Here is a 15119-nt window from a genome sequence, read left to right on the forward strand (position 1 = left end):
AGGTCAGGTGCACATCTATGCCTATGAAAGATATTTATGGGATATTTGAAGTTGTTTTGGTTTCAGTGAGTTACAGCTCAAGTGCTAAATATTCACTTTGCTTAAAAACAATGATTTGCAAGGAATTCAATATATAAAAGTACCATCAGGTGTAAGGCTGATGATTTTGCCAATGGTTGATGCCATCACAATATATAGATTGTAAGATTGATAATTGGGGTTGTTATACAAACCTGGCAACCTTGACTGCAACCCCCATTTACCTCCTCCCCCCCTGCGATGGCAACATCCGGGTCATACTCTGCTTACTGTTGAAGAGCAGTCTCGAAACTTGAAAGCCCTCTACGTGTGCTGTTACGTTTGGAAAAAAGCTTATCATTTATCACACCCAGAGTAGCATAATATTTAATTGAGAAACAACGAGAGTGGATTTTACGGTCAGAAGCTGTTGTAAAGGCCAATACAGGCCGACAGAGAGCAGTGACTTATTCTCCCCTGACATCTAGTGGTTTAACTGGGACAACGCAGGCAAAGATCAGAATCACTAATAAAATCACAGCAAATACTTCTTTATTGTAATATTCCTAAAATTCTTAAAGTATTGCAGTTATATCACCAAAATTTAAAAAATATATTATTTTGTTATTTTTTTGTAAAATCTCTGAGTGAAAAAATAGTTAAAGGCCCAAGCGTCTTATAATTCAGTTTGTTGATGATTAAAAAAAAGTTCTGCACACATTAAAATAAAGCAAGTACAGAGAGATGATACACAAATATAACATGGCAATATTAATATTTCTAATAAATAGAGAAAGATGTGATTGAGTAAAATGACAATTTTCAAGTCTTCACTTTAGGCCTTTGAAAACGAAACAGTGTGAGCATGCAGATCAGTGTCTCCACATTTTGTGGCTTTGATGGGGCTGTACTGATGGTTCAGAGCGAGTGTCTGTCAGAAGAGGGCTGCTGGGATCCATTGTTCCCACACAATATATCCCACAACCCAGGCTGAGGACAAAAGAAGCTGTGGTTCAGCATTTTGTCACACAGCACATTTTAATGTGGGGACAACGGGGCACAGAGGGGGGCTGCCGCTATTGTTTGCACTTTTCTGGAACGTTCACACACAGTCAAAGATTTTTTTTGTGATTATGCATCTTTTATTTTACATCTTCTATTTTATACTTACAGAGGCTAATTTGTTTGTCTGCTGCATTAAACAAATGTCAGATTTCACAGAATGTATTTTACACATATGAATACAGAGAGTCAAAAAAATAAATCTAAGGAGATGTTTAATTTTTAAATCAATTAATTTTCCATAATATCTAGACAGTCAACTCACATCCTTTTCCATCTTTCTTCTACAGTTTGACTACTTGTTGCTTTCTGTTTTTAACTTGGCCTGTAGGGGGAGGTATTAAACCATTTTTATATCTGCAACAAACGTCATTAACACATTGAGGACATCGTTAATGTTATTCAGGACCAAGCCTAAAAATTGCCAAAAAAGAAAAATGCTAAAAAGACCCCAGACAAAATCCTTCATGATATGTGTATCGTTGTATCAAATATTTGGCATTAATTCTTCAGATATCAATGATGTTTGCTACATGTGGGGAACAAATAGGCCTAATTAAAAATACCTAATAAACTTTACTGAGTAACTTATGTGCAAATGCAGTTATCAGCTCTCGTCCAAATAGGAAAGGGGAGTGTCTGGTCTAGCAGATATCTATACATTAGGATATTTTAACTGAACTCAGAACAGTCTCATATTTTAAACTGACTTATGCTATATATATATATATATATATGTTACTATTTCTCAAAATTAAATTAAATTTGTTGTCAATGGGCAGCTGTTATGTTTTCTTTATTTTCTTTATCCTATTGAGATTGAGATAGATATGTGACAGCACATATGAAACACCACAAAATAATAATGATCTTTTAAAAGTCCATTCCACTCGTATTATAGAAAAGCGGATCACTATCTGTTTTGTTTTGTCCTGTTTGCAAATAACACCAAATACGAATAATAATACCAAGTAGAATAACAACAAACCATCCATAAAGTATTTAAAGAATGAATGTAAACAATACTTGTCTTCATCAAAACTGAAGTTTGAGAATAGTGAGTTCCTTAACAGACTATATAAAGCCATGTCTCTGATCCTTACATTTTAGTTGTGAGTACTTAAGGTGGGAAGTCACAAAGTTCACTTTCTTAAACAGTGTTAATTGTCTTTTTTGTAATGTATTTTTGATTTAATGTATTTTATTTATTTATTTTATTATGTATATATGACGAATATTTTTTATGTTAAAAAACATATTTTTGTAAACATCAAAATAAAAAATAAGACGATTTACGACGGGGGCGTCACCTAATGATTGACAATACTGTAAGCCAATCAAAATAAAGAGCCAAACAACTGACCACGCCTTTAAAGAACACTGACCAATGAATGAACGGATTAGGCGGACGGTTTGAAAAGCCCCGTGCTTAGCAGATCTCAGGACGGTTTCGTGACGTCACACATCCCCGCCTGTCATCTGGTGTGTAAACGTAACAAACTGGTTCCAGATCAGCACCTTGAGAGTCCTCATCATCTGTCGTGGAGAGAGTGGCACGGCCGAGCCGAGGCGTAACATTTTGAAAGGCTGTGTTCAGTGGATATCCACAGGGAGCGGGGGATGAGTAAGTTTGGGGGGTTTGTCGGAGCAAATCACGGATTTTAAAGTGCGAAATAACAACAAACAACTGATAAGTTTTGTCCTGGAAGGAATCTTTGGGAGTAGACCAGCAGAGACCTGCAGGAAACCATTCAACTTCTACCTCCCATGCGAAGTGAGTAACGTTACTTACACATTGTATCAAGCTGAACTCTTTTTAGTTGGCAAACAGTTGTGAAGCTCAAAGTGGATATTTCTGGAAGAAAAGAGTCGAAAATAGAGTCTTGCAAAGCGATATCGATGTGGCTTTAAAACAACTTAAAACATGACAGGGCAATTTTAATGCACTCGGTTCAGAGACTAATGTACAGCTAGGTGCACACTATAACATCAACTATCTTTCAGGCTGCTGTGTTTTTATTCCAGAGCCGACATTAGTGCTTTTTTTCCTCAATGAAATTCCACCTGACGTATTCTCTTGAGTTCAAGTTCTATTCTGTCAAGTGAATGCACCTTGAGCAAACGTAGTGTTTATTAATAACATAAACAGGTGCAAAAGCTGCAGTAGAACCATTGTTTTTAAAACCACAAAGCTTACCCAGAAAAACGAAAAGGAAGTTATAGTCAAGGTATGACAACATGTACACAAAACCAAGATGATAACATTTCCTCGTGACATAACACTGAACTTCCACAAAACACACCCACGCCCCGAGGTCCCCACTCTTCAGGAAGTACAGTGTAGCTGCAGGGAAGCACCCTGCATTACCAGGGAGGAGAATACAGAGCCCTTGTACCCTGCAGTCAAGTGTGGTGACACGGGTGTTTGTCACTGGCTGACAGCGCCAAGCCTCTGAGCTGGCACCCCTCTGGAGACTCAGCACTTGGCTAGCTTCCATAAGACCCCCATTGTTTTGTTTCCAGTTTGTGTAAATATATATGTGTCATCTTAACTATTATTGTCTGAGAGTATGCCATGATGGGAATAAGCTCTTGTCACACGATATGGTGAAGATCCTTGCACATCTTTAAACATGACAATGTGTAATAATAACCCTCATCTGTTTCGTGATGTGGTCGATATTGGATGGACCAAATATGTCAGTGGTAATGCCATGTAAGTGGAAATGTCATTATTCTGCATTCCAGTGAGTCATTTTCTCCCCTCAACAGAATCAGCGTTTCTCTTGAAAGCACACATGGCCATCATTCGCTCAGCAGAAGTGTGCTTTTTTTTAAAAAAAATTAAATTTATTTCGGTCACAAGAAAAAACAAAAACATTTTGACCGAAAAGGTGTAGGCTGAAGCTTTAGCTTATTTCACCTACCCTTGTTACACATCTTATTATTTAAGACATTACTAGTTTGGTAACAAAAAAACAAAACATATCAGAACAAAATTTGTTCCAAGAATTTCTTTCAAAACACTTCTTGATGTTTAGGTGGTCAGGATGGTTGCATTCATTATCTTACAGCACATTGCTTTTGACATGTTATCTTAGATTTGTGTCCTGTAGTGTTTTTATCAATCATTCATGGTTCTGACGTCTTGCTTGCCAAGTTTGTATAGCCATAGTCTGAATGAGGTTGTTACTGTTATTATCTGTGGCATGTCTCTGGACATATTCTTTCCACCACTCAGTCTTTTGGTCTGCTACTGCTAAAATCTATTTAGAACATTTCCTCGCTGTAAACACTTCTTCATTGGTATCTGACAGTTGAAAAGTCTGATATATTATGTTACGGGATGCATCAGATCAGCATCGTTATTGGCCGATTGGCAAATAATGCTCGATTGGATGATGTCAGTAGCCGATATTGATCTGTTGAGCCAAATCGATTTAATGTTGACATCTAGTAAACGTAACTACTGATTCAAATAAGGAGGATGGAGTCACCTGTTGAACAAACTCTGACTTGGTTTTATTGACCAACATGAGAGAAAAGTGGCATTATGGGAGTCCAGACACAACAAGGAGATCGCCGGCCGTCAGTCCTGTCGGAAGTTTTTGCGGTGTGTCCGGCTCCGTCGCTACCCATAGGCCCCTGTCTGCCCTTTTTTTGCCGATTCGACATGTTGAATAGCCGTGTCGGTGAGAGGGATCTCTCTGATTGGCTGTTGGAAGGTTTCATTTCTCTCCAGCTCTCCTCTCAGGTTCAGGAAAGCCCCTTGAGCATGCCGCTGTAGTATCCATACTTTCACCCATTAGTGCGGTTTCTCCTTATTTGTTGCCTCTTCTTTTCTTTTTCCACTAAAAGACCAAGGAGCTGACAATGCCAGCGCCATTTTCAACTTTTTATCAGACATTATTCTCCATTAGTAGGCGACCTATAATACGGGTGGTGACCGACAGCGGTGTGAAAATGGTCTTCTCGTATCATAACAACGGACTACCGCCGCCCCTCACGCATACGCAGAACGTACGTGGTGGTCGGCTGTAGTCTTTGCGGTGTGATCTAGTGCAACTTTTTTATCCAGGACTGAGGCGACGCAACTGGCGGCCCTTCGTCACCACTAGTTCTAGGCCGTCTGCTTGGTGTATCGGGGGCCTTTACACCAAAAAAGTGTCAAGAAACAAACATCTGTCTCAGAATCAGCAATGGTCTAAATTGTTATTTCAAACATTGGTATCCGCCCTGATTTTCCCAATGGGTGCAACTCGATATGTTACCTTAATCCCTTACATCATGTTTAGAAAAAAAGGTGCCATTTAAAACCTTATATTCTTCTCTAGCTAATTTCTTTCCCCGATAGTGCCCCACCATTTACCAGCATTATGTCTCTTTTTTTTTGCCTACTTACTGTTATTCTTGTGCTGCTGTGACTGTGAGAGAAGACACAGAAAGGAAGAGGATGACCTTCTTTTCGTTTTATTTGGATGACACAGAGGGTAATCTCTTGAGTGCTGACATTTGTCTGTGTAAACTCAGAAACCTCCATCTTTGCCAGCTTCTCTCTCAGTGGAAATAGCCCCGTTCTGTTTTTAAAGTCTTGTTTAAAAAAGACGACAGGCCACTGTTCCAGCTGGGGCCAAGGGGATTTCTTAGGGGACTTTGATTAGAAGTATTTTGGTCCATTTTATTACTCGGGCGTGTACTGTTCATGAGGGCTCACACACTTTTCAATAAGGCCACTGAAGGCCGAAATGGTCTTAGCTAACCTGGCCTGCCTGTGACTGGAAACCTGGAAAAGCTTTTGTTTCTTGGTTTTTATGCCGTGGTACATACAGAGGCAGCCGAGGTCAGGATGGGGTCGGATGCAGCGTCTCAGACAAAGCCCAGCGTAGGAGGCTCTGCCCAGTGTTGGTTGTCTGGACAGGTGTCTCCAAGCTGCAGCCCCGCATTGCTCACATTCCCAGGCGAGTTTTTGTTCCTGGTGAAGGGGGGGGGGGGTCACACAGAGTAGAGGGAGGTAGGTGTGGGAACTAAGAATGCAATGTGTGCAAGGCTCAACTCCCAGAATTCAGCAGAGCAACCTGATGATGGAAACAAACGCTTCCTGTCACTGCGGCAGCCAGGCTTGTGTTGATGAGGAACCTGTCAGCGGCTCATTGCGCTGGTCGTGGCCGAGGACAAACAGACAGTTGGCTTCCTGAACCGCTTGTCAGCAGCAGTATTTTCTTGGGGCTTAAGGGTGTGTAGGATACAGTGGTTTAAGACACTTAATCCAAGCTTTAGTTGGGATCACTATCATCAGCTCACTCACAGGAAACTGCCTCGTTGAGAGGACAGTTGTTGCCCTTTGAAACACTGTCCTTTATTTCACTCACCCGGTCTTCTCATCAAAGACACCTCCATCAGTCATTCATCTTTAATCCCACACAGGAACTGCATGGATCTTATTTGTTTGGGTCCAAGGAAAAGCATTAAGCAAGGACTCATTGTTAATGCCCTAAATACAGTTCTTTTATAACGATGTTCCTGCAGGAATGTAGTAGTTCTGGTAGTGAGGCACACTAAGTCAGATAATGCAAAGAGAGGTTGGCAGGCAGTTTTGGCCTTTTTAAGGGCTTCGTCTTCAATTTATTTATTATTTATCATTACTAATTGGTGCAAAAAGTTTCCCTTTGACTGTATTTGACAATGTATAAGAATTGCTTCCTCGAAGATTTCTTTAATGATGTAAGATAATTTATTTAAACCAGAACAGCTTTTTATGACATTCTCTAAAAAGCCACCAGACTTTGACATTTGACCTCCTGAACAAATAAGATACTGGTCTGTCTCTTTCAGTTCTGGCTCTATCAATAAGCGTCGGTCTCTGCTTCACCCGCTCTCTTGGATATCTTGTAAACATTACAACCGCTGCATTTTTCTTACGTCATGACATTTTTACATCTAGAAAAGTAAAGGAGTGTGAAAACAGCTTTAGCCTGCAATCTGCAGAACACGCCTGTTTAGCGGATGTAATTTGATTTGCATATTTTGCCCAGTAAAATTCCATTGCAGGAATTACCAGCATCTCTGAAAATGATGGATTAAAAGGACTATAGGTTTAAAATGGTTTTGGGGTCTTTTCTCTCCCACTTCATCAAGTGTTGAGTAGTTTCCCAGCTCAGGTCTGAGTGCTGACTTCCAGCCATGGCTAGCCTCTGCATCATGAACAATGAATATGAACATGTTGTCGCAGTAGCTTCATCTACTTATAAAGTCCTTGACCAGATGGACAATCATATGGGTATTGTATGAGGTCCTTAATCTTGTGTTTTTCCATGATTACATTGAGTATTGTTGTCCATGTTGGGACATTGACAGCTAAAAATTGACAAGATTATGAAAGTACATTTCCAACGACAATCTTTGATCAGAGCAGAGCTCATCACTGAGTCAATGTGCCTCGCTTTATAACTGACTGAAGAGCTCATCGGTATGATCTGGTTGAGTTGAGCAGCTTTAACACAGAGGAAAGAACATGTGTGCCGATGTCACCGTCCTGACGTCTACTGTCACATCTGTCTTTTCACTCAGTCACCCTTCCATTCATATTAACTGTTCTTTCATTCATGCAACCCCTTCTCCCTATTCCATTCATCCATCTATTTATCCATGCATGCTGCAACCCATGCATAATCATAATCTTCCTCCATAGTATCACTAATCTCCGTGGTTTCCCCGCAATGGACTTGTGCGCCGCCTGCTGCTCTGCTGATCCTAGACTGAGTGATTAAAATGTTGTACTTGGCAGGGTCGCGGATGATGAGCATTCCCAGGAAGCATGTTTTTCTGTGTTGTTTTTGCTCCTGTCGGCCGTGCTGATGACGTGTAGGGTTTCTTTGAGAAGTCCAAAAGCCCTCTGCTGTGTTGCGATGGAATGAGCCCCTCCAGCAGATGCCAGCTATCAGACACCTGCATTGGCTTAGTCAGTTGCCAGCTCGGTTGCTGTGCTCACCGTGATGCCAGCATGCTGCTGACCTGACTCACTGCGGGACGGTATTTTGATGGAGAAAGCAGAGAGGCAGGCTGAATGGTGGTGGCATTATTAAAAAAAGTCGTGAGTGTGGGAAAGCAAGTCAGGCTCTGACCACTCAGGTTTTGCTAAAATGTCTTAAAGGTACCGGCCAGAAAGCGTGGTGTTTGATAATTTGATATTTTGTAAATTTGGCCTTTGTAAACTTGTTGTCCAGTTTAAGAAACGTTCAATTTGTGTGTATTTTGCCGCACCCTGTGGACAAAGATGTGCATCCAGTCTCTGTGCTGAGTTTGTCGTGTACAAGGAGGAGCGTTAAAAAAAGATCTTTTGAAATCCAAATGGACAAGTCAAGGTGAACCTTTACTGTTGAAACGTCTAACAAAGGTATATTCAGCATGATGTCACCTCTGCCAACCCATCACTAATTATAGGCATTAAAAATAATTATATATATATTTATATATAGACGGTTTGAGGGTCTAATTTGCTTCAGATGGTAATAAAGAGGCATCAACATTCATTTCAGTCTGTTTCATAAATAAAATCTTGACAGAACTGTAAAATGAAAGATTTTGCCACTGGCAGACTGGGATGTTTATTTTTTTAGTGTCTGGTAACATTAAGGGAAAGGTTCCCTGAAAACCTTTTGTTTCTGAGGATTATCCCTTTTTTTTTTTACATCTGTTACACTGCTTTCTTCGAAGTTGCCTGACTCAATTCCTTGAAATTGTAATTCTTTCCTTACAGAACATGAAAGTTGCTGGAAATTGATCTGTTAGCTGGAGAGGTGCAAGATCTCTTCCTAAAGGTGCCTTTGAGCAAGGCATAGTGCATATCCATGGGATTCAGATTGTGCATGTGTGTATTCATTCTAACTGTGTGAAGCATGTCTCAATAACAGAGTGTAAAAAATGTACTTCCCCTTGAGGGATCGATAAAGTATTTCTTCTTCTTAAAAATCTGTAGGCCATTCTCCATGGGGATCCTTTCTGATGTGTTATTTGACACTAAGAATAAGGGATGGGACAAAATACACATTATTATGATTAGGAAATTGCTTGTGAATGTCTATATTTAAATTTAAATTTAGACTGACTGCATCACTACGTCATGCATGACTCCTGACAGTGCTGCTTATGGCAAAAAGTTTCACTGTGTGAAGTCATGATGAAGCAACAACAAAGTAAGTTAAATGGCCAAAGAAGAAGAAGAAGAAGAAGTTAAAAATGAAGCCTGATAAGACGTGAACCCCCCCCACCCCAGTAAAAATGACATCCATTGCAGCAAATTTTGACCGAAGTGATCTTGGTTGAAATCTTTCAAGACCAGAAAGTATTAAAACAATCCAGGTTCCGGGTTTAAAACCATTCTCATCGTAAATATGAAGAACTTTAAATCTCGTCCTGTAAAGAACAGTGTTCGTCTTTTTCGGCTACGTCTGGAGCGTAACTGTGTGGTTTGCATTTGGAAACACAGTTGTACAACAAGCTGCTGTTGTAAACAAAAAATGCATTGATCGTCATTTTTGCAAATTATATGTTTGGGGCATTTTGTGAGTCCATTGTTTTAAGCAACACACATTGTTTAAAGAAAATGTTGCCCAACCAAGAGGAGACGCACTGTAGGCCTAACAGCTTGTAACCAATTTGTCCGTTGTTAGTGGAGGCTATAGTCTTCCATAGGGAGGGGAGTGGGTTCACTTGACTGACCCCAGTTTATTTGTCTAATGCTGTTTTATTTATGAGGGTTTTCCATGCACGGGTCCTGCCTAGCATTACTACACTCATTCTCCTTATGGCAGCCCTGTGAATAATTCAACATACTTTGAGTGAGCAGAGCCAAAATAGGCTGACGTTTTTTGCTTGTTTGTGGCTGTCCTGTAAATCACAGCAACCTCAACATATGTGTAATTGTAGTTGGTGAATGCTGATGCCAGGGGAAAATGTATTTAAGGGACCTCTGAATTCAGCATACAAATAAGTGCAATATGTTTGAAAATAAGGTCGGTATTTTTGCCACCCGACCTCACAGCTCCCAGTTTGTGGCATCAGCATTAGAGGATCTGTGTCGCCTGCCAGTGACGAGTATCCGGTGCTGTATTAATGGACCTCGAGGTCGCAGTATTCATGTAGCCTGTGTTGATATTTGGGGTGCTTGGGGAGCTTAGTTACCGTACACCAGTGCTGTGACACATGTTTTTCTTCCACGCCTTGATCTCTAAAGATGACAGTGACAGTAACTTGACCATGAGATCAACTGTAATTCATCTCCTGGAAATGAGAACCCAGTTATGTTGTAATACACTACACACTGATGTCACCACCATCTGCTCTTTACTTGCTACTGTGAGAGACGTTATGAACTGGCCTGCATGACATGATGGAGGTAGGAGTTATTTTTTTAAGCATTATAATAGCCGTTTAGAGAGAGCTGTAAAGTAAGGTGAAAGTAACATTACGGTAAAGAATCATCACTGATGTTGGATTTTGCTTAGTTGGCTGCATGGTTTATATCTGGACTGATGAATCATTTTCAGATATCAGTTGTGACAAAATGATGAGGGGTTTTGCAGATTAATAATTAGTTTTAGATGTGAAATACTGTAGGGCTGCAGTACAGGACAAAATACCTGATGTGCTATTACATTGTCCTCTGTTAACGATAAATAATGTGATAAATAAACAAAAATAAAAGAGATTATTTGCTATAAAGCACAGTATGTCTTACTGCTGTTCCTCATGTTTTACAGGACACGGGTGGTTGCAGCTTTTCCAAATCAAAAGTAAATCCAAATTATTATTATTTTTTTCACCGCTGAACTGACAAACACAATCTGACGGTAGCTTCATCTGACGGATGAAGGAGCTCGGGGCATCAATTTACCTCCGAAAAGATAAGAGGGGGACGGGAAGTTAGACACCAAAACAACATCAAAACATCCGGTTGATTTTCAGAAGAAAACACTCCATTTTGACGATTCAGAACAACGACCGTATGTGTGTTTGTTTATGTGTTTATGAGGTTTATATAGAGTTTTATACCGCATACATCATATTGTCTTGCACAGTTGGAAGTGGAACTCGTTTGTCCGGCTGTGCTGCCCTGTGCTGCGCACTGAGAACGCAGCCTGTGGGTGTTGATGGACGAGGGTGCACAGAGCCCTAATGTAGCGGACTCGCAATGCACACATATCTGGTGGAAGATTGGGGTAATACTGTTGAGACACATTAACTCTGTGGGTGGCTGCAGTCAGTTAACCATGTCTCGTTTCCAGATGTCTGTCGACTCAACCTTGCACTATTGACCTTGCTACTGCACAATCAATGATTTCATGACTTGCAGCAGAAAGAAAGTAGTCTGAGTTGTTTGGTATGCTCGGTTCATAAAACACTGGGTGGGGTCTTGCAGAGGCCTCTAGTCTTTGGAAATAGTGCTGAGAAGTAGAAGTATTTTTTTTCAGCCGCCTGTATTCTCTAAGTTGGCAGGGAGTCTTTCCAGACAGCAGCACTGGTTTTCGAGGGACTTAATTCCCCCTTTGTGTGCCGGCTGTCTCAAGTTGTGTCAGCTGTAGCTCTGTACACTTGTTGCTGTGTCTCCTGCCACCTCCTCCTGGCCGCAGACCCCCCTCAGGCTGTATTTTCCTGTGCCTGTTCTGCCTCTCTAATTTGCCTTACAACCACTGCACAACACGTTAATGTTTGATCGGCAAAAGGAGGTCTGTGTGTGTGTGTGTTGTGTGTGTTGTGTGTGAATGCATGCTTTTGTCTCTGGACTTGAAAGCATGTTGGGTGGCTTCTGTGTGTCCATATTTGTGTGTACATGTATAGGACAAGTGTTCATTCTTCTATAGTCCTCTTGGCACACTCTGTCTATTCCCCCGTTGCTCATTGAGTGCAATTACAGCAGTTTAACTGTGAATACCCCTACACAACAACCCATTACAACCATTAACTATGCAATCATCACTCTTTGATGGTTTGGCCCTGGTGATTTGAACTATTCAGTCTGGTTGATGGCAGACAAGAGGTGGGAGTGTGGGCTATCTAAACCACTGAGACTCTATGCCCTATATATTGTGTAAGTTACTTTAAAATCACACATTCTCCTCCTCATGTCCACTATTACTTACATGTCCATCTTAGTCATCCAGTTCTAACTCTAGAGGCTCAAAACCTGCAGTAGTAAGACTTGGACCAAATCTGGTTAACAGGATCAGTCTCATCATTTCTTCTGAGATGACAGAGAGAGTTTCCGATAATGCAGCTTTGGAAAAGCCGATCAGATGGCTTGAACCTGTTAACTGATTTTACAACTCATCAGTCAAGTAAGAAACACAGGGAATAAATGAACAAACGGTAAGATACACCTCCATTAATCTCGACGACGATCAATAAATCGTGTGCTCTGAAAAAGGACTGAAAAACAGCTGTCGTCTCTAGCTGTAATCCTTTGGGAACTCTGACCCATCACTTTGGTGCAGGTCTGGATGGAAAGTACCAATCAAATGCCTTACTGGTTCCATGTGTGTTCTCTACCCTTGCCATGCATCAGCCTGCACTCAAAGTGCTTCACCGCCACCGGAGTTATCATTCCATGTCTACCAGAGGCTAGCTCAGCTAAGCTATCCGCAGTGAGCTGATGTGAGAACGCAGCAGGATATCATCACCGCAAGGACGAAGCAACAGAGTCAGCTGTAACAAACTTTTGATTAGTGCAACATGCAACATTTTTATGGATGAACACTTATTCATTGGAGAGTGATTAAACCCTGAACATTTGCTTTCTAACACTTTATTGGTTGCCTCCTCCATCTCAAGTTAGCTGCTTTGATGGCTCAAAACTGTGTAACAGTGTGTTGATGTTTTTTGTATAGGCTATTCATCCTTTAAGTCAATCTCACATTACACCTAACCTGAAGCGTCTCCTAACCACCCGACCTAAACTGCTGCTGGCTTAACTTTATTTGTTGCGTCAACACACATTTCTAAAAAAAAAGAAAAAAAATGAAAGACAAATAAATGACAATCAGTTTTACCACATGTCTAAAAACATCCAAAAGCTGCTTTCAGATGGCGTAGATAAAACATACCCAACATGTGCTGCTGCCATAATTTGAGCCTTTGGTACTACGGATGTAATTTGGTATCTGCTTTTTCTTTAGGAAACTTCTTTAGGTTAAAGCAGCTGTAATCACTCCCCGCAGCCAATCATAGGGTGTCCTCATATCAAATGACGCCCTCCTCTGCTAACTCCTCCCTTTGCTCGCCACTAATTACTAAGTGTCCTCATGCAGAGGCCTCTGTGTGGAGGTTTGTCCCTGGTGGATTTAACATGTGATATTTAAAGTAAGCTTTGGATAACAGAGGACACATGGTGTTCAAACAAAAGTGTGCAGGAGCAGTTTACTGCGTCTGGAATGATAAGGACCATATCTTTGTGGCGTTTGTGGAGCTGGTTAAGTTTTGAATAGAGTTTGAATAAATAAGACTCCACAGGATGAGGTTTGTAGGTTCACTGAGTCACAGAGTCTCTTCATGCTATGATATGTTAAAAGCCTGTTGTTGTATTTTGAAGTGTTGTCGGATAACTCAAAACATGAGTAGCTATAGTTAACTTTGTCTTCATTCATGTGTTTCAGACCTAAACAGAAACCAGATTTACATCCCAGCATGGTTGATCACGGTTTGTAATTTGCCAACAGCATAACTTCTGAGCTTATCTAAACACCAGTTAAGGTATTTGAATCCTTTTTAAGATATGCCACCACATCATAATAGGTGGAATTTGGCTTCCGATAAAGCCTCTCTTTTGCAGAATAAGAATTTGCAGAGGGTTTATGAACTTTGATGAACTAGCAGGATGCTGCCAGTTTTTCATAGCTCCTCCAAAACCCTGAAACTCTTGAAAATTGGTCATTACAAAGGCTCTTGTCATGCGTTTTCTGTCCTCCCAGTTTCCTCTCTTACTTCCTGGGTCGGCGGCACCAAAGACAAAGCGACTCTTTCTTTGTCTGAAGTTGTCCCTTCAGCCGCTGGATGCTAATCCATCCAAGCATCAGCAGAAGGGAAAGACAGATACGTAGAGAAAAGACTGACACAGATAGCAGAGGAGGGGTAGGGAGGGGTGGCATGGAGGGCGATGACTGGACCTTTTGGCATCCTGTGAACAGAGGAGTATTGTGTGCCAGTGGGCCACTGTGGAACAGGCTGCTTCTTTACACGATGGAGGGAACTGAGTGTTAAAGCTCCAAAATCATGAGGAGAAAATCTGCCATGTGAGGCAGTCGCCGACCCATCCACCTGAGAGTGACATGCAAAGTCAACAAACATCAGTTTTAATGCTGGTTTCCAGTGTATTACCAGTCGGCCATCTTCTCTTTTATGATGATTCAGTGGTGATATATTTTCTCTGTTAGTTATAATTAAGTTTATATATTCTGTGAGAACATCGCCAAAAGAAACCGTGCTGTCAGTCCAACGGGAAACGACAAAGGAAATGTCGGCCATCATTTGTCAGGATCATGCTGAGAGCTAACTCAACAAAACAACAGAAAGCCAAACGGTCAGCAAAAGGACAGGGGCAGGGTTTGCCTGATATTACAGGGTTTTTTTTTAACCTGTTAAAAGTCCATTAACATTTAATTCTTCTTTACCAGAGAAAATAAGTAGAGCATCATCAGCCATCTGTGCACTATTACTCTCAGAAATGTCAAAACAAACCTGGAGATATAACTCTAAAAGAAAGTCAATCTTTGGTAAAAATGTAACATCATTCTTTCTTCCTTCAGGGGAGTTTCCCAACTGGACCCCACTGCTTTTCTTTATGCTCCAAAACTTCTGCACAGTCAGAGAATACCTCATTTAGCCCAATCAGCTAACTGGGAAGAGGTCAGATAGGGGTCAAATGTAATACAAGAGGCCAGCTTGCAATCTTAAGCTCGTGTTTCAGACTACTTTACAGTGCTAGCTGACTTAGTGATGGTTCTCAATTATAACAGTCCAACACGGAGCATATTTCCTCCCACACAAAC

At 40.9% G+C, this 15119-nt stretch overlaps 1 protein-coding gene across 3 annotated transcripts in view; it reads left to right on the forward strand.

Annotated features, from left to right (window-relative positions):
- The first annotated feature begins 2610 nt into the window (after positions 1 to 2610).
- mpp7a (MAGUK p55 scaffold protein 7a) overlaps positions 2611 to 15119 on the forward strand; it is a 146234-nt gene continuing 133725 nt past the window's right edge. The window contains exons 1-2 of one of the 3 annotated variants that reach the window (XM_065948933.1): positions 2611 to 2854; positions 13728 to 13771. The gene's annotated coding sequence lies outside the window, so the exon portion shown is untranslated. The remainder of the gene's footprint in view (positions 2855 to 13727; positions 13772 to 15119) is intronic. The other 2 variants (XM_065948932.1, XM_020631021.3) reach the window with 2 other exon arrangements.

The sequence above is a fragment of the Labrus bergylta genome, chromosome 20 (assembly GCF_963930695.1).
Source record: "Labrus bergylta chromosome 20, fLabBer1.1, whole genome shotgun sequence".
In the NCBI taxonomy this organism is placed as follows: domain Eukaryota; kingdom Metazoa; phylum Chordata; class Actinopteri; order Labriformes; family Labridae; genus Labrus; species Labrus bergylta.